Genomic DNA, 22,866 nt, shown 5'->3' on the forward strand with positions numbered 1-22,866 from the left:
ACCAACCTAGATAGCATATTAAAAAGCAGAGACGTCACTTTGCTGACAAAAGTCTGTCTAGTCAAAGCTATGGTTTTTCCGGTAGTCATGTATGGTTGTGAGAGTTGGGCCATAAGGAAGCCTGATAATAAAGAAGGATTGATCCTTTTGAACTGTGGTATTGGAGAAGACTCTTGAGATTTCCTTGGACAGCAAGGATATCAAACCAGTCCACCCTAAAGGAAATCAGTCCTGAGTATTCATTGGAAGGACTGATGCTGAAACTGAAACTCCAATACTATGGCCACCTGATGCGAAGAGCTGACTCCTTGGGAAAGGCCCTGATGCTGGGAAAGATTGAGGGTGGGAGGAGAAGGGGACGACAGAGGATGAGATGGTTGGATGGCATCACCGACTCGATGGACGTGAGTTTGAGCAGGCCTGGGGATTGGTGACAGACAGGGAAGCCTGGTGTGCTGCAGTCCATGGGGTCGCAAAGAGTCAGACATGACTGAGCGAATGAACTGATCCTCCCCTAAATCCCCCTCCCATCCAGACTGGTGCATAATATTGAGCAGAGTTCCATGTACGTGTTATACAGTAGGTCCTTGTTGGCTATCTGTCCTAAATATAGCAGTGTGTACATGACTTCACTCTAAATGCTCCATAGTGCAATGAAGAACATACAAATATCGTTGCTGTTTTATAGATGTAAAACCAAGAAACAGACAGGTTAGAAAACTTGCTCAGGGCCACACAGCTGGTCAAAGGGAGAGCTGAGCCTCAGCAGTGAGCTCACATCCTAAGCATAGATTGAGAAGTAAATGAATCATAGTCTCTGAATTTCTCAGAACCTCTTATGGGTCATTTCACCCCGTACTTGCCTTAACACAGGGCAGTGGTTGTGGGGAAAGGAGCCCTGTGGACAGCACATGGCCATTGGTGTCAGACTCAGACCCCAGATTCTTCTCTCCAGTAACGGCCTTTCCTCTCCTCTCTTGGTGATACAAAGTGGAGAATATGGTGAGAATAGCTGTGCAGAACCACCCCTTAGACAATAAGCACTCGGATTTTTTAGAGAAGCTGATGCAAGCGTGTCCGAAAGAAAAACTGAAAAGGAAGCATCGCTTTCGAGAACATGATTATTAATAGCAAGGATTCCTCAACAGTGAGGGGGCTGGGGATAGTTAGGAGATTGACTGACTTTGTTTTTCCCAAAAAGGAAAATTTGAATTTGCTATATCCTGGAAACTATTTACATAGCTATTTATATTTATATTGTGTTTACAGCTGTTCACATGTCATTTACATTGTTTAAAGTATTTTTTTTTTTTGCTTTTCTTTCTTTAAATTGGAGGATAATTGCTTTACAATGTGTTAATTTCTGCTGTACAATAGTAATTATGAATTGATGTAGTGAAACAATATATAACCTTGTTCTGTATTTTCTAAGTCTCCTGTAAATGTTATCATACTTTCATAAAATAAAAAATTAGACAAGAAAAAAGAAAAAAAAAGATAATTATGAACTGACTTCTAAGGAGCACTGCTTCTAGAAGAACAGGATTCGGTACTGAGTTAAAAACTGAGTAGACTCGCAAGCTTTTTGTTAGCTTATAGCTATGTTTAGACCGTTTTATGATTTCTATAATTGAAACCATATTTGCAGTAAGCTGGAAAATTAATGTTTTTTTGCTCCTGAAATCTTTATCTAGGAGGATATAGGTCTAATAAGCATGGAAAGGGCTTCCCTAGTGGTGCAGTGGTGAAGGATCTGCCTGCAATGCAGGAGACCTGGGTTCTATCCCTGAGTTGGGAAGATCCCTTGGGGTAGGAAATAGCAACCCACTCTAGGATTCTTGCCTGGTGAATTCCATGGACAGAGGAGCCTGGCAGGCTACAGTCCATGGGGTTGCCAAGAGTCGGACACGACTGACAGGCACAGGCAAGCAAGCTCGGGAAATGATGCTTTCTGGCCTCACACACGCGCGCACACCTCCTAGTGCATTTGATGACGATGGCTGTTATATTTAAAGCAGTCCGAGTGTTCTGTTGCTTTCCTTGCACTGTATGCCATGGTGCTTGTGGACATTTTCAGTGGCAGCTACAGAAGGGTTAGGAGTGCGTAAGTGTTCCATTTGTAGTCACTGAGTCTGTAACGTCATAGTCTACAGATTTTTTAAGTTTCTACAAGGAAATATGCAGACTTTTAGTAAAATATCTATAGCACACCAGAAAAACATAAATATGAAATCAAGCCTGTATTATTACAATTCTTTCCTTTCCAAATAACCACTGTGAGTGCCATGGAGATGCTACTTGGACTTGTATTTTTTAATTTCCTCTCTTTTTATTGAAGTATAGTTAATTTACAATGTTGTGTTAGTTTCAAATGTATAGCAAAGTGATTCAGTTAATACGTGTGTGTATGTATGTGTGTGTGTATACATATATACATGTGTATATATATACTCTTTTTCAGAATATTTTCCCTTATAGATTATTACAAGATATTGAGTCAAGTTCCATGTTATTATACAGTAGGTCCTTGTTTATCTATTTTTTAAATGATTTTTTTACTGAAGTATAATTTATTTATAATGTGTTAATTTCAAGTGTACCACAAAATGATGCATTTATACATATATCATATATATTCCTTTTCACAGTCTTTTCCCTTATAGGTTATCACAAAATATTGAGTAGAGCTCCCTTTGCTATATAGTAGGTCCTTTTGACGGAGAAGGCAATGGCACCCCACTCCAGTACTCTTGCCTGGAAAATCCCATGGACAGAGGAGCCTGGTAGGCTGCAGTCCATGCGGTCGCCAAGAGTCGGACATGACTGAGCAACTTCACTTTAACTTTACACTTTCATGCATTGGAGAAGGAAATGGCAACCCACTCCAGTGTTCTTGCCTGGAGAATCCCAGGGATGGGGGAGCCTGGTGGGCTGCCGTCTATGGGGTCGCACAGAGTCGGACACGACTGAAGCGACTTAGCAGCAGAAGCAGCAGCAGGTCCTTTTGATGATCTATTTTATATATGACTGTGTATATGTTAATCCCAAATTCTTAATTTATCCCTCCCCCCTCACCCCCTCATCCAGACTTTTAAAACAAAATGTGTGGATAAAATCTTCTTTCTTCTTGAATGTAAAGTGAAAACCATAGACACCATCAAGATTGTGGAAAAGGGGCAAAGTGTCAGAATAAGAGGTGACATGCAGTATGTGGCACTAAAAATGATAGTTATGAAAGTCAGGTGATAACATAAAACCACTTGTGATATAATATTAAAAGAGATTACAAAGATATATGTGCCTAGAAGAAAAAAGGAGTAGATGGGAATATTCCAAAATGCTAACTAACAGTGATGAGAATTTGGTAGCAAGATCAGGAGGAATGTTGAGTCTTCGCTTTTTTCCTTATTATTTTCTGTATCATGGTTATATTTTTTTAATAACAAAATGTTTTAAAAATCTGTACTAATTGGAATGACTGAACCTTCCTACACACTTATGACACTAGTTAACTTGTGTCAAAGAACAACCGAAGACAGTGTTTCCTCATAAAATTTAATGGTACGATTAGTTAGGCACATTTGCTGGGCTGTGACTCATATTTAGAACTTGACACATGGTAAATATTTCACCTTACCTTGTTAAAAGCAGTGACTTCCTCATTCACTGGAAGAACTGAAAACTGCGTCCAAAAAAGCACAGAAATTATAACCAGGCATTGGAAGAGAGTAACCAGGAAAGGTTTTAAGGTCTCCAGATCTGAATTCTAGTTTGGGATTTGTCCCTGCTGGCCCTGGTTTCCTATTTCAACATGTGAATGATGAGAAAATGCCTGGCTCAGCACGCTGATTTGCCACGAGAGCAAAACAAAACCACAGGGAACAACCCACAAGCTGAATGTAAAATCAGACGGCCAAGTAGCGGTGGCAGAGTGGCTCCTGTGAGATGCTCCTGACCACGCAGGTGCCTCTGCTTGAGCACTTCCGGGATGGGGCAGCACACCCTTTGTGGATTGACTCATTTCATTGCGGAGAGTTCTGTTGTTACAAAGTAGATGGTACATTGCATTGGGTCTTAGACAGGCCTCCAGAAAGTTCTGTTCCATTGTCTTAGTTCCGTCTCTGTGTTAGGGTCTGGGGCACAAAGAGTGACCACCCTCCCTTGTATTAGAAGTTAAGCTTCCACCAGGGCAGCTGAGCTTGTTTCTCCCATCACATGAAGGGTTCAAAGATGTTCTAAGGGTTCAGTCAACCAAGGGTTAACTGAACTTAAAAAAATAAAGGGTCCATTGAACTAAGGGCTCAGTTGACCAGGACCCCGACATCTGTCTGGTTTTGTCTGCCACCCATGATTTTGCTTTTTGTGTGTCTTGTCCTGTACTTACGAAACTAGGTTTGGGAAGTAAGAACAGGACTTTAGATTTGTCTCTATAACATTTTATATTGTTAGATTTGGCCTCTGGTTCCATCTTCATGGGGTCTTCGGGGTCCTGATTCACTCACTCCGTGAATTCAGATTTTAAGTCTGCATCTCCCATCATGTGGTGAGAGTGCCCTTATGTTGTAAGAACTTGCTCTGCAGCTCCCAGTTCCCTTCCCAACCTCTGGCTCAGGTTTGTGGCTCCCTGTCTCTCTAATTTTGTTCTAATATTTATTTATTTGGGTGCATTGGGTCTTAGTTGTGGCGTGCGAGATGTTCGTTGTAGAGCGCAGACTCTCTAGCTGTGGTACATGGGCTCAGCAGCTGTGGCACGTGGGCTCTAAAGCACGTGGGCTTCCAAAGTTATGACTTGCAGGTTTAGTTGCTGGCAGTCTGTGGGTTCTTAGTTCCCTGACCAGGAATCAAACCCATGTCCCCTGCATTGCAAGGCAGGTTCTTAACCACTGAATCACTGGGGAGGCCCCTGTAGCCCTCTCTCGTCTGCATTCATGACCCCCAGGAATGTTATCAACATCCACTTCCATACTCTCTGGTTCTTTTGGCTAATGCTCACTTGGTAATTTTTTTTTCTTCTTTTTTGATTTCAGATTTCAGCTTTGCTTTTTAATCTTGAATTTGCTTTTTGTGGGTGTGTGGAGGAAATGTATTCCTTCCATCCACCCTGTCTCCTCTCTTGACTTATTACAGCTGGAGGGTGACCACACCCAGCCTGGCAGCCGCTTTCATTGGAAGAACCAAATGCAGTGCCCGAGGTTTTCCATTGGTGACCCCTCTTCAAATTAACCCATGTGTCATGAAGTGTGGGTGTTGAGGAAAGAATTCAACTCTGCTAACTGCATTCTTCATCTTGCTCAAAAGAAAGAGATTTGAAATGCCTTCATGAAGTCCTGCTTCATTAAATTTGCAGTATTCTGCTTAATGGAGCTTCCCTGGTAGCTCAGACATAAAGAATCTGCTTGCAATGCAGGAGACCCAGGTTGGATCCCTGGATGGGGAAGATCCCCTGGACCAGGAAATGGCAACCCATTTCAGTATTCTTGCCTGGAGAAACCCATGGACAGAGGAGCCCTGTGGGCTACAGTTCATGGGCTCTCAAAAAGTTGGACAAGATTGAGTGACTAATATACACATTCACACTTTGCCTAATCGCCTCATCATAGCCCCATCAAACAGGAGATTTGGTGAGCTTCCTGAGGCTTGGCTTATTCTTCGTCTTAGTGATCATGGCTCCATTAAGTGCTGAAGACAGTCACTGTAATAATCCATCTGGCATTTTTCCTGTTCACTAATCTTTGCTTGCACAACCCCTGAGACCCAGTGATGGCTGTGGGAGCTGTCTGGAGGTAGGAAGTACTAAGGGGTGGCCTTTTCCTAAGAGGCTTGGTAGGAAGCTGGAAGACAGAGTGTGACTTAGCGGTCTGGGACAGTCATGGAGATGATCTGACTTTTTGTGTGTCATTGCCTGGAATGGGAGTGAAGTCAGCCTGCAGGCTTCTGACCAGATCCTCCCAGGGCCTGACCACAAAGGTCATGGGCAGCCGTTGGCCATGGCATGTTGATGCTCTAGCTGAAAGGGACAGAGGTTAAACTAACAAAATGTGGCTCTGGAAGGCACTTCAGAGAACGTTTGGACCGGTGCTGCTCAAACTTTACCGTGCACCCGCAAATCACGTGGGAATCTTATTAAAATGCTAATTCTGAGTCAGTTGTTCTGAGGCAGGGCCTGCGAATCTGCATTTCTAGCATATTTCCTGACGATGCCCGCCCTGGCTGGTGGCCACACTTTGTGTAGCATGGATTTAGATTACGCTGTATTTTTTCCCAGAGGTAGAAACTGAAGTCCAGGGAAGTGAAATTGACTCCTCAAAGCCACCTTCGTGAAATTAAAAGTGTCAGTCGCTCAGTTGTTATGACCCCATGGACTGTAGCCCGCCAGATTCCTCCTCTGTCTGTGGAATTCGCCAGGCAAGAATCCTGGAGTGGGTTGCCATTTTCTCCTCCAGGGGATCTTTCCTATCCAGGGACTGAACGTAGGTCTCCTGCACTGTGGGGAGATTCTTTACCATCTGAGCCATCTTAAGTCCCCCATGAAGTTAAAGCAGGCCCTTTTACCAGGTCTCCTGGGGCCCAGGGAGGTGTCTGTTTAATTACCAGATTAACTACAAAATTGCTGAACCTAGTAAAACAGGGTTCCCATCCTTTCTTAAGGACCCGTAGTACATGGCAGGAGAGGTGAGGTCAGATTCCAGGTCTGGACATGCTTGCACAGGCACACACACGTGTGTATGCGTGCACATGCACATTCCCATGCTTTTCTGCATTCTCCATTCTCATCAATTTTGATGTGTAGGGAACATGTGGACGACACATGGATTAAGGAAACACGTGAAGCACATGGATTATAGCCACATTCCAGGTATTCTTAAATGCAGATTCATTCTGAACGTGTAAACTTTTCCATAGAAGTATTCGGGGGGAAGATATGAGTTATTTCTGACCTATGAAGTAGAAATACGGTGCTCCAGAGTTCTGCAAAGGCCATGTTGCTGATAAAATTGTATCCTAGTGATGTCTTCGAGAGTTTTCATGGTAAATGCTCCAGGTTTTGCTCAGTGAGTTCTGAGCTCCAGCCTTTATAAAGGATCCTGGAGTTTGGGGATTTTCCGTAAACTTCTGGTATTGGATTGTTATTGCCCAGTATGACTAATTTTTCCCCCTGAACTCTGTGGGGCGGGGGGGACTAAGCAACTTACAAAACCCAGTCGGGAGTGTGTATGTGTGTGTGCATGTGTGTGTGTGTGTGTCTCCTTGCTGAGAAGTGAGCAGGAGGAAGGGAGATGTTGTCTGGAGTGGAAAAGAGGATCAGAAACGTCCTGGAAACAAAAATCTTTCCTCTCCACTAAGTGTTGAATAAAGATGAACTGATTAGGGAAAAATTGGGAAAACAAACTCCTGTTTTGGGAGGCAAATATCAATACCTACAGTGGGTTAAGCCTGTTAGTGTCTCATCCACGGCCTCCCCATCAGCCGGGTAGTAAGTTTCTTAGGGACAAAAGCTGGGTCTTCCTGATTTTGTTGCTGTTGTTCTACCAAAGAGCATAGGGAGGGTCTTGCCCCTAGTGGGAGCCAGAAACATCTCTTCAGTGAAATGTCATTCACCTCCAGCATTTATAGGACCTGGCCAGCAGCCTAGAAGGTACTAGAGTATTTCTGAAGATCTAATGACTCAGAGCAGTAGGGCTGCCTCTGGAGCTGGGGGTGGATCAGGTCCCCGAAACCTCAGCTACTCCACGTTGGAGGAAGGGTGGGGACTTCTCCCTGCCCCTCCTCACCCTAGACCTTTGAGGGTTGTTGCTGTTCAGTCGTTTAGTTGTGCCTGACTCTATGCCACCCCACAGTTGCCTTTCCTCCACTGTCTCTCAGAGTTTGCTCGGATTCATGTTCATTGAGTCAATGGTGCTATCCAACCATCTCGTCCCCTGTTGTCCACTTCTCCTCCTGCCCTCAATCTTTCCCAGCCTTAGGGTCGTTTCCAATGAGTCGGCTCTTCTCATCAGGGCATCTCAGCTCTTTGAGTGAGGTTATGTCTTTAGCAGTCCGTTCATGCACCAGATGTCCAGGGCCTGGATGCACCCATTAAGATAGGTTAAAAATGTCAGTGAAACTTCTGCAGGAGTGGTCCCCAACCTTTTTGGCACCAGGGTAGGAACTGCTTTTGTGGAAGACAATTTTTCCACCAACTGTGGGTTGTAGGGGATGGTTTAGGAAGGTTCAAGCATGTTACACTTTTTGTGCACTCTATTTCTGTTATTCTTACATCAGCTCCATCTCAGATCATCAGGCAGTAGATCCCAGAGGTTAGGGACCCCTGGACTACAAGCATGTTGCCTTAACCTCAAGACTATTCTGTTTATTTCCTAATGTTGAAAGCCCAGTCCACTGAAGTTCAGGTGGACCATTTGGTCTCTCAATTAAAGCTCATTAAACTACCAATTAATCACAGTTACTTGTAATTACCTAGCCTGGGAAAGTATTCTGGGAAGCCCTTCTGGAACGGCTATCGAGAAGGGTGAGGAAATTGCACCCTCTCTGAGTACATACTCCCTGTTCCCAAATAAACAGCACAGGTGCCTGGAAAGAAAGAGTGAGGCCAGATTGGACTCCACACAGGCTCCACCCTACCTGGCTGAGGGATCTCAGGGAAAGCGTTTGCCTTTTCTGTGCCTCAGTTGCCTGATCTGTAAAATGGGCTGAAAGAATCAAAAGTTCCTAGAAATGCACCTGATGCATGGTAAGTGCCCACTCTTGGCATCTCTGTTATTTTTAGGGAGTGGAACCATGGGTTTAGAGCATCGGGCATCACCCAAGATGTGGAAGGGGGTACTCCTACATGAACCTTGGTGAAGACCGGAAATGTGGGGAGAGGGGGTCAAGGAGGAGGGGGGAGTGTTGTGTCTGAAAGGGCATCACATTCAAGAGGAGAAGGGGAGTCGGGTCAGGAGGGTAGCTGCAGAACCCATGCCATTTGAATGTTGCCTTTTTTTAAGAGATTTTTTTTTTAATGTGGACCATTTTTACAGTCTTTATTAAACTTGTTACAATATTGCTTCTGTTGTTTATGTGTTGGTTTTTTGGCCACAAGGCATGTGGGGTCTTAGTTCCCTAACCAGGGATCAAACCCACACTCCTGCATTGGGAGGCAAAGTATTTAACCATTGGACCACCAGGGAAGTCCCTGAACATCGTCTTCTGGAGTCAGTGGTGGCCCATCTGAGTGGGCACAGAGAATTCTTTTGAAGGGCGGTGGGGACAAGGTGAAGAGGTGTGCAGAGCCTGCTGGGGGTGGGCCTTGGGTACCAGAATATAAGCTTTGGCCAGTTTGGCCCTTGTGTTTCAGACTATGAGTAGGGCTCTGATAGGTGGGACCTGGGTTGTGTTGAGAACATGAATCCAGGTGTGGGGTGCAGGGGAGCCCCTGAGAGATAGTCAGAGGAGGGGTTCGGCAGCCCCCTCTCTCATGGATGGGATCAAGCGGCTCCAAGTGGGAGCCAGAGGCTCGGGCTGGGACCCCATCTTCCCTAATCCCCCTGAGTCCAGGGATGACCAGTGGGTCTCCTCCCCTCCTGGATGCTTCAAGAGATCCCTGCAGGGTCCCCAGGGCATGTGGCAGAGGCAGTGGGTGCATTAGGAAGAGATCCTCCATCTGAAACATACACAAGCTTGAAGGAAGGGTCCTTCGGTATTGCTGGGAGCTCACATCTGTGGATGTCGTTAGGAGGAGGATCTGGAGGAGAAGAGGGAGGAGGTGGGAGATCCAGGCCTGGCTTTGACTGGTTCAGACTCTGATGACGGGAACTCTGACAGACTGGATGTCTGCGGGCCAGCCCGGCCCGGGTCTATGGCTCCGTCACTTGAGAAGAGAGACAGCCTGTGAACTGTTAGCAGTGAGTGTTCAGTGGAGAGTGTGGTATTTCGAAAGGGCTTGGCACGTTTTCTGAATGTTTCTGGCTGGGGGCCCAGCTCTGAGTTTCCTGTTCATAGCTCCCTCCATGTGTCACAGCTGAGGATTAAAGCCCTAACAGGCGTCATTGGAGCCCACTTTCTCCTTTCGCCCGGCCTCTGCACAGCTGGGTCTTCTGACAAGCTGTGAGGCCTCGCCCTCCTGTGTGCTGAGCAGCCCTGGAGCTCTCTAGAAAAAGAAAACCGCCATCAGCAACCCCATTCAGGGCTGATTTTCGAGATGCACTCTTGTTTTTAATAACCACCGTCAGTTCAGCGGGCTTCACAGGTGGGAAAAGAAACGCCGCGGGCTGAGCCTGAGTTACCGCCTCTGGTGGAGCCAGCGGTTCCCGCAGCCTCCAGTCGCGAGGAAAGGAGTGGGTAAGATGATGGATTTGCACTTTAGCTTTTGTTTCTGCATTTCTCCCCCCCTCCTTTTCCTTTGTTTACTTATACGCTGAAGTATTTAGGAAGGAGGAATGGAGTCTGATAAAACTGACAGCATTGTGCTGTTTTTTAAAACAAGATTTGAAGGATTTCTTAGTGTTATGTGGCTCTGTAGGCATATTTAAAACCCTGAGTGTGCCTGTGAGCCCTACTAATAGATCACCTGTGATTGCTGCTGCTGTTATAGTCGCTCAGATGCGTCTGACTCTTTGCAATCCCGCAGATTGTAGCCCGCCAGGCTCCTCTGTCCATGGGTTTCCCAGGCAAGAATACAGGAATGGGTTCCTATTTCCTTCTCCAGGGAATCTTGCTGACCTGGGGATCAAGGCTGCATCTCCTGCATTAGCAGGCAGGTTCTTTACCACTGAGCCGCCTGGGAAGCCCCATCTATGATTACATATGTTTTATTCTATGGAAGATTAAGAAATATGTGGGAGATATATGACTATATACTTCCTCTTAGCCAGCAAAGGCTTCTCTGGTGGCTTAGATGGTAAAGAGTCTGCTTGTAATGCAGGAGACCTGGGTTCCATCCCTGGGTTGGGAAGATCTCCTGGAGAAGGAAACGGCAACCCACTCCAGTATTTTTGCCTGGGGAATTCCATGGACAGAGGAGCCTGGTGGGCTACAGTCCATGGGGTTGCAAAGAGTCGAACATAACTAAGTGACTAACACACACAGTCATATACATCATGAGGTTTAAGTGAAGGATATTGTAATGTCCTTTTTTTTAAAAAAAAATTGTTTTTTAAATTTGTTACAATATTGATTCTGTTTAATGCTTTGGCTTTTCCCCTGGAAAGCATGCAGGATCCTAGCTCCCTGACCAGGGATGGAACACACGCCTCCTGCATGGGAAGGTGAAATCTTAACACTCAACCACAAGAGAAGTCCCTGTAAAGTCCTTTTAGAATGCTGTAGCTGACGGCAGAATCAAGACTTACTTTATGACTTTCCTTTATGCTTCTACGACTCTAGAGTGGCATCATCTCAGCCCTTGTTTGGCTGAGGGCATTGCATTACTATAAAATGACATGACTGATTGCATTTAAGATTATAATATATTGTATCATCAAGACTTGTGCATGCTTCCTTCCACAAAGACTTACAATGGAATCTTGAAAACTTGCGTGTGGTTTTTGTTGTTGTTGCTATTTATTGGTTTTTATTTTTATTGGGCTCTGGAAACTGAGTCCGTTTGCTGGGCCCAGGGAATCACTCAGATACCAGGACTGGCCATCACCTCCAGAGCAGAGGCCTGCGTAGGTCAGGGAGTCCTGGTCAGACAGCACTGTATTGAGCAAGCTTTTTCAGAGGCGTTGCAAATATTACACCTGAAGTTGTAAGGAGACTGTAGGCTCTCAGGGGATGGTCCATATTGTCTTATTGAGTGAGAGTTGCTCAGTCATGTCCGATTGTTTGCGATCCCGTGGACTGTGGATCCATGGAATTCTCTAGGCCAGAATACTGGAGTGGGTAGCCTTTCCCTTCTCCAGATCTTCCCAACCCAGGGATTGAACCCAGGTCTCCTGCATTATAGGTGGATTCTTTACCAGGTGAGCCGCAAGGGAAGCCCAAGAATACTGGAGTGGGTAGCGTATCCCTTCTCCAGGGGATCTTCCCAACCCAGGAATTGAACTGGGGTCTTCTGCATTGCAGGTCGATTCTTTACCAACTGAGCTATCAGGGGAGCCTTACTGGACACCCTTGACCTCCATATACTCTCTAATAGTGTTGTTGGGTCAGTCAGAATTCGAGAAGTTTAAGGAAAGAAGAAAACAAAATGAGGTTAACCTTTCAATTCAATTTAAATCTCCCTCTTGCTCTTTTGCCAAATGTGACTTTCCACGGTGGCTGTGAGCATATGAAGGGCTAGATGGTGGAAAGGACAGCTGACAAGGTGCAGTGAGTGACTGGTGGTCTGGTGAATCACTGTGTCACCTACAGGTGCCTGGGGGCCACCCTGTGTGTGCTGGGGGCGGGGGAAGTCTGTGTTCCACTGGAGGTGGGCGGGTTGCTGGGGAAAGAGGAGATGTGCTGTTTGGAAGGACTGGGGACATTTCTTGACATTTCTAATTTGATTTTGATCATTTGATCTTCCTGATCGCAGTGATGAATTTTCTTTATTTGAAAATGTACTTTTTTAGAGTTTCTTCAGTATTTTTTCTAATTTACTTTATATTATTATACTTTTAATACTTTTCACATTTTTTAAACCTAAATGTTAACTTAGATATTAGTACATTTTATTTTTTTATTTAAAAAAATTTTTATTAGTGTATAGCTGATTGACAATGCTGTGTTAATTTCAGGTTTACAGTAAAGTGAATCAATTGTATATAAAGCTGCTCTTTCAGATTTTTTTTTCTCATATAGGTCATTACAGAGTATTGAGTAGAGTTCTCAGTGCTATACAGTAGGTCCTTGGTGGTTATTTTATATATAGTAGTATGTATATGTTAATCCCAGATTCCCAATTCATCCTTCCCCTCTTTTCCCTTTGGTAACCATAAGTTTGTTTTCTATGTAAGTGAGTCTCTCTTGTTCCATGAAGAAGTTCACTTGTATAATTTTTATATTCCACATCAGCGATATCAAATGGTATTTGTCTTTCTCTGACTTCACTTAGTATGATCTCTAGATCCATCCACTTGGCCACAAATGGCATTATTTCATTCTTCTAATGGCTAAGTAGAATTCTATTCTGTGTGTACCCATATATATGCCACATCTTCTTTATCTATTCATCTGTTGACAAGCTGTGAGGAATTTTGAAAGAAGCCTATGGACTGTCTCTACTCAACAGTTTTTATTTTTTATTATTCTTTATTATTCAGCTTTTATTCTTTAACACACAAACCTTTTGGGGCACTGTGAAGTTGCTGAGGAATGAAACTCTCAGGCAAGATCATGGAGTGGCTAAGATCCACTTCTTAAGTCTCATCTTTAAAAACATATACAGACAACACATGCTCATGGTCAAAAGGACAATTGAAAAAGAATATATAGAGATGAATTAAAAAGGTAGAACATAAAAACCTAACATTGTGAGATAAATACTGTTAGTGTTTAGGTGGGTGTGGTTTTCTCAAAACACATTTACATTTTGGAAAAACCATGCTTGGACTGTCCGTGCTGTTTTATCACCTGCTCTTGCCTTTCAGCGGTATGTTGTGAGGGTCTTGTCCTGCTAATGAACTTCTTCCTACAAAAGCTTTTTAGTCACATGACATAGATGAGTTATTAAATCATGTTGGTGTATTTGAGTTTTTTTCTTTTCTATTATTAACATCCTCCAGACTAACATGCTCGTAGGGGATCCTATGCATCTCTTCCTTATTCTTTCCTTGGAATAATTCCCAGAGGTCCAGGGCATCAGCATATTTAAAGCTCTCCATTCTGTTACTCAATTAATCTAGGAAAGTGCTAGTCATGTACACTCCCTCCAGCACTGTATGAACACTTTTTTCTCACACTTTCACCAGCATTGGGGTTTTCACCTTTTTTTTTTTTGAAGTGTTCTCATCTGATAACTGGAAAGGAGTCTTCTGTTGTCTTAATTTGCTTTAAGGACAACTTTTTGTGAAACCTCTGGCTTCCTATTCTGCCCCTTTGGGTTCAGCTTCGTATCTTTTTTTGGTTAGTCATCATCAAAGCAATCCTCACTCAGAGTAGCTTTTGCCAACCTAATTTCTGTGGTCTTTGACCTCATTTGATATCTCTTAGTAAGCTCACTGACTGTGTGGGGGAGTTGAATGCTTTTGCTGACTTTTTACCATTTGAACAACCCAGAGCAAACTCAATCTTTTATCTCCTTTTTATCTATTAAATTTAGAGATAAGGACTGGCTGTCCACCCCACCACGTGATTGAACTGGGGACATAAAGGGAAAGGCTAGAGGAATGTTCTTTAAATAGAAAAAAAGTAAAAATACCGAATGGTATTATTACTGTTGTTATTAATATGAAGTTTATATATAGCCTCACCTTATAAAGTGTCTAGTTTTCAGAGAGCTGCGTGCTGAAATTTTGATGATGTTGTCAAAATAGTTCTAAACTTCAACATATTTCTTTGTTCTTAGATTCAGTAGCACAGGGACATTGAAGATGGATTTATTTTATTGCTTGCTTATTTGTGTATGGGGTTGCATGCTAGTCTTCTCACATTGCATGGTCACCATCCACTTGCTCTGCTCTGATCCCCAGTCAGAACTTTTCAAAGGCAGAGCCTGGTTTTATGTGTTCCTTTCTTTCCAGGTCCTGGTTTGGGGTCTGACACCCTTTGAAGTGGGGCATAAACATTTTTTGAATGAATCAGCGGAAGCAAGCTAGGAACATTTTAACCCAACTCTCCAGGGAAATGAATATCCCCCAAGAGGAATTACGGAAGATTCAAAACCGGAGCTTTTTTCCTGGGGCGCATTGACTGTTTTCTTTGTTTAGTTTAGTGTGGGTTGGTTTCTGTTTCTACTGAGTACAACTTTAAAGCTCTGAATGGATGTGAAGCGGATGCATTCCAACCAGGGGTAGAACCAGGAGAATGGAGATGGCGGCTTTAGTGAGTGCAAGTCCCATGGGCTTGCCACAAGTATGGAAGGCTTTATAGGGGGTACAGGATTTCACTCTGACCTCAGTGGTCAGCTGTTAAAATCAGGGTCAAGTACACGTTCAGCAACGGTTTGACGCTTATAGTGGATAAGTAATAATCATGGCAAATAACCATTAGAGTACTTCCTTAATGTGGGACATCCGGTTCTGAGTGCCCTGTGTATGAGGGAGTCCTTATTATCATCTTACTTTGCAGATTAAGAAATGGAAGCACAGAGATGTGATTTGCCTGAAGTCACATCAGTTAATGCACGCCTGGGGTTCACGACACAGCCTCACTCTAGAGTTCACGGGCTGCTGGACTTGAGGGATGACGAATAAAAACACACAGTTCATGTGCTTTTGAATAAATAGCACACAATTTAAAAGGCTTTAAAAAGGTTATTCAGCCAAGTCTTCCTCATCAATAGGTGACTGTTACTAGTCTCTTCCACCTCTTTCTCACTGGATCTGTTCTCTCTTTGGAGAACCAATGGGGGATTGATATGTATGTAGATGTATTAATATATAGGTATTGATATAGCTGTTTCAGTCTCCTGTTGGTTATATACCTGTCTGTCTGTATCTATCTAGGAAGAGTCTTTTTTTTTAAACTTTTTATTTTATATTTGAATATAGGTGATTAATGGGCTTCCCTGGTGGCTCAGTGGTAAGGAATCCTCCTGACAATGCAGGAGATGTAGGTTCCTTCTCTGGGTTGGGAAGATCCCCTGGAGAAGGAAATGGCAACCCACTCCAGCATCTTTGCCTAGGAAAACCCATGGAGTTTGGTGGCGTACAGTCCATGGAGTCACAAAAGAGTCGGACACGACTTGACTGACCAACTAATAGCTGACTAACTATTTTGTGATAGTTTCAAGTGAACAGCCAAGGGATTTAGCCATACATATACATGTATCCATTCTCCCCCAAACTCCCCTCCCATCCAGTCTGCCACGTAACACTGAGCAGAGTTCCCTGTGCAGTACAGTAGGTCCTTGTTGGTTATCAATTTTAAATATAGCAGTGTGTACACATCCATCTCAAGCTCTCTAACTATCCCTTTCCCCCAGCCAGGAAGATTCTTATAACAAGGTATGGATTAGCTCATGCCATTATGGAGGCTTGAGAAGTCCTGGGAGCTGCCCTCTATAAGTTGTAGACCCAGGAAAGCAGATGGTATAGTTAGAAGGCCAGAGAGCAATGGTGTAGACTCCTGTCCAGTCCGAAGGCTTAAGAATCAGAATTGCCAAGTGCAGGAGAAGATGGACGTCCTTGACCAAGTTTTCAGGCAGAGTTAATTCAATCTTCCTCTGCCTTTTTGCTCTATTTAGGTCCCCAAGGGATTGGAGGAAGCCCACCCACACTGGAAAGGGGGCTATTTGCTTTACTCCGTTCACCAATTCAGGTGCTAATCTCTTTCAGAAACACCCTCACAGACACACCAGCTATCTGGGCATCCCATGGCCCGTTTCAGTTGACACAGAAAACTAACCATCACACACTAAGCACATACACTCTTCTGTGCGTGGGTGCATGCTAAGTTGCTTCAATCATGTCTGACTCTTTTCAATCCTATGGACTCTATAGCCCACCAGGCTCATTTGTCTATGAGATTCTCCGGGAAAGAATACCGGAGTGGGTTGCCATGCCCTCCTCCAGGGGATCATCCTGACCCAGGTCTCTTGCATTGGCAGGCGGATTCTTTTCCACTGAGCCACCAGGGAAGCCCACGCTCTTCTGTACTTGGTTCTAAATCTGCATCAAAAAGGCTTCCTTTTAACCTTTTGCTGACTCAAGTTGTTTGCAGTCTTTTGCTATTACAACCGATGTTGCAATGAATAAGAAATAGCCCTGCCTGTGTCATTTTGCAGAAGTGCTAGCAAGAGTATTTGTTGGCTGAATTCCTAGAAGTGGAACTGCCAGGTCAAAGGCTGAGTGGGTTTGTGATCTGATGTATATTTCAAGATTTCTCACCTGTTACAACAGGTTGTAATAATTAACACCCCTGCCAGGAATGTTTGAGAGAGTATTTCCTCATGTGCCTACCAAAATAGGTATACTAGCAAACTGGGGGCTGTTTTTGTTGTTCTTTGTATTATTTAGCTTTGGTGATCTTATGGGGGAAGCAGTTAACTCAGTGTTTTTAAATTTTTCATATCTTACATAACAGGATTTTTAGTAAACTTTACATAATTGTATTAGTTTTGCAAATATCAAATGAATCCGCCACAGGTATACATGTGTTCCCCATCCCGCCATACCATCCCTCTGGGCCGTCCCGTGCACCAGCCCCAAGCATCCAGCATCATACATTGAACCTGACTGGCAACTGTTTCCTACATGATTCTTTACATGTTTCATTGGAGTCCATAAGACTGTTCTATACATCAGTGTCTCTTTGCTGTCTCGTACACCGGGTTATTGTTACCATCTTCTAAATTCCATATATATGCGTTAGTATACTGTATTTATGTTTTCCTTCTGGCTTACTTCACTCTGTATAATAGGCTCCAGTTTCATCCACCTCATTAGAACTGATTCAAATGTATTCTTTTTAATGGCTGAGTAATACTCCATTGTGTATATGTACCACAGCTTTCTTATCCATTCATCTGCTGATGGACATCTAGGTTGCTTCCACGTCTTGGCTATTATAAACAGTGCTGCGATGAACATTGGGGTACACGTGTCTCTTTCCCTTCTGGTTTCCTCAGTGTGTATGCCCAGCAGTGGGGTTGCTGGATCATAAGGCAGTTCTATTTCCAGTTTTTAAGGAATCTCCACACTGTTCTCCATAGTGGCTGTACTAGTTTGCATTCCCACCAACAGTGTAAGAGGGTTCCCTTTTCTCCACACCCTCTCCAGCATTTATTATTTGTAGACTTTTGATCGCAGCCATTCTGACTGGTGTGAAATGGTACCTCATAGTGGTTTTGATTTGCATTTCTCTGATAATGAGTGATGTTGAGCATCTTTTCATGTGTTTGTTAGCCATCTGTATGTCTTCTTTGGAGAATTGTCTATTTAGTTCTTTGCCCATTTTGATTGGGTCGTTTATTTTTCTGGAGTTGAGCTGTAGGAGTTGCTTGTATATTTTTGAGATTAGTTGTTTGTCGGTTGCTTCATTTGCTATTATTTTCTCCCATTCTGAAGGCTGTCTTTTCACCTTGCTAATAGTTTCCTTTGATGTGCAGAAGCTTAGGTTAATTAGGTCCCATTTGTTTATTTTTGCTTTTATTTCAATATTCTGGGAGGTGGGTCATGAGATCCTGCTGTGATGTATGTCGGAGAGTGTTTTGCCTATGTTCTCCTCTAGGAGTTTTATAGTTCTGGTCTTACGTTTAGATCTTTAATCCATTTTGAGTTTATTTTTGTGTATGGTGTTAGAAAGTGGTCCAGTTTCATTCTTTTACAAGTGGTTGACCAGATTTCCCAGCACCACTTGTTAAAGAGATTGTCTTTAATCCATTGTATATTCTTGCCTCCTTTGTCGAAGATAAGGTGTCCATATGTGCGTGGATTTATCTCTGGGCTTTCTATTTTATTCCATTGATCAATATTTGTCTTTGTGCCAGTACCATACTGTCTTGATAACTGTGGCTTTGTAGTAGAGCCTGAAGTCAGGTAAGTTGATTCCTCCAGTTCCATTCTTCTTTCTCAAGATCGCTTTGGCTATTCGAGGTTTTTTGTATTTCCATACAAATTGTGAAATTATTTGTTCTAGCTCTGTGAAGAATACTGTTGGTAGCTTGATAGGGATTGCGTTGAATCTATAAATTGCTTTGGGTAGTATACTCATTTTCACTATATTGATTCTTCCAATCCATGAACATGGTATATTTCTCCATCTATTAGTGTCCTCTTTGATTTCTTTCACCAGCTGAATTCTACCAAAAATTTAGAGAAGAGCTAACACCTATCCTGCTCAGACTCTTCCAGAAAATTGCAGAGGAAGGTAAACTTCCAAACTCATTCTATGAGGCCACCATCACCCTAATACCAAAACCTGACAAAGATCCCACAAAAAAAGAAAACTACAGGCCAATATCACTGATGAACATAGATGCAAAAATCCTTAACAAAATTCTAGCAATCAGAATCCAACAACACATTAAAAAGATCATACACCATGATCAAGTGGGCTTTATCCCAGGGATGCAAGGATTCTTCAATATCCGCAAATCAATCAATGTAATACACCACATTAACAAATTGAAAAATAAAAACCATATGATTATCTCAATAGATGCAGAGAAAGCCTTTGACAAAATTCAACATCCATTTATGATAAAAACTCTCCAGAAAGATGACAAACCCACTGCAAACATTATCTCAATGGTGAAAAATTGAAAGCATTTCCTCTAAAGTCAGGAACAAGACAAGGGTGCCCACTTTCACCATTACTATTCAACATAGTTTTGGAAGTTTTGGCCACAGCAATCAGAGCAGAAAAAGAAATAAAAGGAATCCAAATTGGAAAAGAAGAAGTAAAACTCTCACTATTTGCAGATGACATGATCCTCTACATAGAAAACCCTAAAGAGTCCACCAGAAAATTACTAGAAATAATCAATGACTACAGTAAAGTTGCAGGATATAAAATCAACACACAGAAATCCCTTGCATTCCTATACACTAATAATGAGAAAACAGAAAGAGAAATTAAGGAAACAATTCCATTCACCATTGCAACGGAAAGAATAAAATACTTAGGAATATATCTACCTAAAGAAACTAAAGACCTATATATAGAAAACTATAAAACACTGGTGATAGACTTTATTTTTTTAAAGATTTTTTTTTAATGTGGACCATTTTTAAAGTCTTTATTGAATTTGTTACAATGTTGCTTCTGTTTTACCTTTTGGGTTTTTGGCCACAAGGCATAAGGGATCTTAACTCCCTGGCCAGGGATCAAACTCATACACCCTGCCTTGGAAGGTGAAGTCTTAACCACTAGACTGCCAGGGAAGTCCCTAGACTTAATTTTTTGAGAGCACTTTTAAGTTCACAGCAAAATTGAGGGGAAGGTAAAGAGATTTCCCATATAGCCCTTGCCCCACATGTGTATAACCTGCTCCATTGTCCATATGCCCCCTTCCCAGAGTGGTTCATTCCTTACAACTGATGAACCTACACTAACACGTCATTATCACCCAAAGTCCAGATAGTCTGCCTTAAGATTCACTCTTGGTGTTGTATATTCTGTGTTTAGACAAATGTAGGATGACATGTGCCCATCATTATAGTAACACGCAGGGCATTTCACTGTGCTTTACCTGTTCATCTCTCCTTCCAACCCCTGGCAACCCCTTAACTTGTTACTGCCTCCTTAGTTTTGGGCTTCCACGGTTGCTCAGAAGGTAAAGAACCTGCCTGCAATGCAGGAGACCCGGGTTTGATTCCTGGGTCGGGCAGATCTCCTGGAAAAGGCCATGGCAACCCACTTCAGTTTTCTTGTCTGGTGAATTTCAAGAGGAGAGGAGACTGATGAGTCAAAGCTCCTGAGTCACAAAGAGTCAGACACGACTGAGTGACCAACACTGTTTTCACGCTTTTGCCTCTTCAGATTGTAAATGTTATGTAGCCTTTTCAGGTTGACTTCTCTCACTTAGGATTTTGCATTGACGATTTCTTCATGTCTCTTCATAGCTTGAGAGCTCATTTCTCTTCAGCACTGAATAGCATTCCATCGTCTAAATGGACCACACTTAATTTATCCATTCACCCCCTGAATGGTATCTTGGCTGCTATCAAGTTTGACAATTATTAATAAAGCATCTATTAAACGTCCATGTGCAGGTATTTGTGTGGATGTAAGTTTTCAGCCCCTTTGGGTAAACATCAAGGAGAGTGACTGTAGGATCCTACAGTAAGAGTGTGTTTAGTTTTATAAGAAACTGTCAGACTGTCTTCCAAAGTGCTGGCACCTTTTTGCCTTCTCACCAGCTGTGATTGAGAATTTCTGTTGCTTCACATCCCTGACGGGATCTGCTGTCAGTGTTGTGGATTTTGGTCACTCTGCTGTTTAGCTGATAGGTCGCGTCTGACCCATTTGTGACTCCATGGACTGTAGCCCACCAGGCTCCTCTGTCCATGGGATTTCCCAGGCAAGAATGCTGGAGTAAGTTGCCACTGGTCATTCTAATATGTGTGTAGTGGCATTGAGATCGTTTTAAAACCAGCTGTGATCACAGCAGTTGTTTTTTAAGCCTTGTGGTTATCCACCCATGGGGCACCATGGTAGGGCAGAGCAATCTGGTTGCAGCCTTCGAGGATTACATGGAGGGGCCGGGCAGTAGCCTGAGTTGAGGGTGTGATAAACATCGTGAAAGACACAGATGGCTGCTGAGACAGTGGTGAAGGGCTGGGTGTGAGTCACCTGGTGATGGGGAGTCCTTGTGAGGAGGGGTGAGGTCTGATGCAGAGGGGCAGTGGGATTTGAGCCCCTTGGTGGGGAGAGGAAGCTCAGTATGTGGGGGCTGAGTGAGTGGGAGGGAGCTTAGAGATGGAGGCAGGGGCCAGATCACGGTGGTGTAGACAGTGGTGGGGCCATGATGCAGAGCCTGGATTTCATTCTGAACTTGCCAGTCACAGCCTGGGGAGATGATGCCTGCGTGTGCACAGGCTTACCTCCCAGACCACAAGTGTTCACCTGTGTGACATTAGGCAGATCCAGTCCCTCTGTGCAAGTGCTGGGGGATGTTGTTGTATTTATGAAAGACAGTGGCAGGCTGGCACCCAGGACACGGCACTCTCTCGCCCAGCCCTGAATTCCTGGGCGTGTGACAAGCAACAGGTGCTCTGCCTGAACCTGGAGGCACAGACATTCCACAGAAGCACCCTCTACCCTCCCTGGAACGAAACTCGTGCACTAGGGACTTGCTTGGCATCTCAGCTTTTACTAAATTAGCCAAGGGTTTTAAGAAATGGTTCTTGAACTTTCAGTCCAGGCTGAGTCTTGTGCTCAGCGCTTCTAGGGTTAGGAGGAGGAGGACGGGGAAACCCAGAGAGGAGGATGGTGAGCGGTCGCTTCTAGTGCAGCCTCAAGACAGAATCAAATGTCAACGCCAGAAGGAAGGCAGGAGGGGGCAGGGAAGGGGCCCAGCCGCTCTGGCTCCAGATGAGACGGGAGGCCTTGCAGAGCACTGTGGGAGCTGCTTGCAGGGGCTCGAGCTTCCCTTCCGTCCTTCTGGGGAGAGGCAGGTAATGTGTTCCTTCTATCTTTAGAGGTGAAGAAAGGCCTCTTTCCTCAAGGCCACAGGGTAGACCAAGGATGGAGCTGGGACTGGCCCCTAACACTGAGCTCCCTGGGTGCCCAAACAGATCAAAATCCCTCAGCCTCATCACTGGAGGAGGGCTCTCTCTCTGTAGCCTGTGTGCTCTTTCACTCTGGCCTCTTTGGTTGCATTATTATGGGGTTGCTCCGTTTCTGAGTCTGGAGTATTGGCAGGACCCTGCAGAAGGGCTGGACCACACCCTCAAATGCCTGATGGTAGGGCTTGAAGCTCAGAGATGCGTCCATCTTGTGAAGAAACACAAGGAACTGAGGTCAGGTGTTTTTGGGTGGGCTCTCGGGGTCCTCCCTAGGGCACACTGGTCATTTGTGGCCAGAGCAGAGTGGCAATTTGTGTGTGTGTGTGTGTAGGTGATGAGTCTGGAATGAAGGATTTAGGAACTGCTGATCGAGAAGATGTGTTCAGGGATGCAGGTTTCCATGGAGATAGGACTACCTGGGCAGGAAGTCAGACAGCTGGGAGATCAGTTAACATCTCAGGGAGCTTTGCCTCCTGGTCCAGGGTTTGTTACCGAGGAGAAGGGACTCTGCAGGTGAATTCCCGGTGCTTGACCCAAACAGAGTGGCCCAAATGAACACAACATGGGGCAGAGG

The 22,866-nt window shown here is 43.9% G+C and overlaps 1 protein-coding gene and 1 non-coding gene across 3 annotated transcripts in view; one reads left to right on the forward strand and one right to left on the reverse strand.

Moving 5' to 3' along the window:
• IL1R1 (interleukin 1 receptor type 1) overlaps positions 1-22,866 on the forward strand; it is a 134,344-nt gene that overhangs the window by 34,150 nt on the left and 77,328 nt on the right. Inside the window, exon 1 of one of the 2 annotated variants that reach the window (XM_061431779.1) lies at positions 9,865-10,320. The exons of the other annotated variant lie outside the window; for it this stretch is intronic. The gene's annotated coding sequence lies outside the window, so the exon portion shown is untranslated. Of the gene's footprint in view, positions 1-9,864; positions 10,321-22,866 lie in introns of those variants that run through there. 2 annotated transcript variants of the gene reach the window in all.
• Positions 11,600-11,684, reverse strand: LOC133257893 (small nucleolar RNA SNORD86). The gene has a single exon (XR_009739751.1). It is a non-coding gene; the product is annotated as a small nucleolar RNA SNORD86 (small nucleolar RNA).

The sequence above is a fragment of the Bos javanicus genome, chromosome 11 (genome assembly GCF_032452875.1).
Source record: "Bos javanicus breed banteng chromosome 11, ARS-OSU_banteng_1.0, whole genome shotgun sequence".
In the NCBI taxonomy this organism is placed as follows: domain Eukaryota; kingdom Metazoa; phylum Chordata; class Mammalia; order Artiodactyla; family Bovidae; genus Bos; species Bos javanicus.